The sequence below is a fragment of the Carlito syrichta genome, unplaced genomic scaffold (genome assembly GCF_000164805.1).
Source record: "Carlito syrichta isolate Samal-C Ts95f unplaced genomic scaffold, Tarsius_syrichta-2.0.1 Scaffold10796, whole genome shotgun sequence".
NCBI lineage: Eukaryota > Metazoa > Chordata > Mammalia > Primates > Tarsiidae > Carlito > Carlito syrichta.
The window spans coordinates 6,258-7,547 of NW_006954892.1; the positions used below are offsets into that span (position 1 = coordinate 6,258).

A 1,290-nucleotide genomic window follows, 5' to 3' on the forward strand; every position below is an offset into this window, starting at 1 on the left:
TTTTAACAATTGAGTAAAGTATGGTCTTATAAACAAAATTTGAAACATATTTCTTTCTCTCTAGCTGATTTCTCCAGAGTTTGGAAACTATTTGTGAGTATTGATTTATGGCAATATAGTTATTTCCATAGTTCAATAAGAATCTTTTTTCCTTTTTTTTGGAGGCTGAAAGGTTTTATTTTTACAAAATCACAGCCGATGGATAGTAAAGCCATCACCTATGGAGACCATGCTCCAGCTTGGGTCTGGGGCACCACTCTGCCAGAAGAGCTGCTCCCAGGAAAGCCGGTGGTGCCACAGGCAGGAACCCTTGAAGTCCAAAGTCCAAGACTTAGCCAGAGCAGCCGCGGCAGCCACAGTGTGTGCACTCGATGATGCGGCCCACTTCCAGTTTGCTTTTAGGAACCCAGCAGATGCAGTTTGTCCCAAATTGGTGTCCCGTGTCTGAATGCACCGCAGGCAGCACAAGTTCTCTTACCCTTGCTTTTTCCATTTTGCAATCAGGTTTTTGTCTGCATAGACTTCTTTAATACAATATTCATATAGTTCTCTGCTGATGGCTTTCCGCTTGTAAAAGAGGTCAAAGATATAGCGAGTTTTCTGGTGGTGGATCCTGAAGATGGGCCACAGAGATTCCACTTTCCTCTTCCCTTCATGAGGTTCTGTTTCAGCTTCTCTCATCTTTTGATCTAATTCATCCAATGTTGGCTCTATCTACTCCCAGCCATCTGGGGGTGTCTTCCGGCTTCTTTTGACTTTAGGCATTCCCCCCTCCCCCACAGGATCTGTAAAGATCTTGGGATCTGCTTCCCAAGAGTGTAACAGAAATACCTCTGGACGTCACTTTCCCTCTTTGGTCCTCAGTCTCATCGGAAGACTAGGTGCCCAGGGCCGCAGCCTCTCTACCGACAGCTTCCTTTCTTTGAGAATCTTTTTTCTTTTGTAAACAGGACATGATTGGAGATGCTGGTTATTTTACAAAGGCTTTGACTGAAATGCCATTTCAGACATGAGCAGATTCATATCTAAGGTATTGAGACTGAGATCTACAAAAAGCCAACGAAAATGTCCCCTTGGAAAGGCTAGTCTCATACCTTGTCAGCTCCGTACAGGGCTCCTGACCTGTGATAGGTAAAGAAATTTACTCACTGACAGGCCATGAACCCCAAGTTATTTGGAGACCTCAAAAAGAGAGGGACTCACCCAATTCACACAGGTATTGGCAGGCTCAAATTTTTGGCTGGGCTTGAGAGACTTTAAAAGGTCTAATCTGAAATTCCTTATGAAAAA

General features: G+C 44.0%; 1 pseudogene; it reads right to left on the bottom strand.

Annotated features, from left to right (window-relative positions):
* Positions 1-299: 299 nt before the first annotated feature.
* Positions 300-765, bottom strand: LOC103255812 (annotated as a pseudogene).
* Positions 766-1,290: the final 525 nt, after the last annotated feature.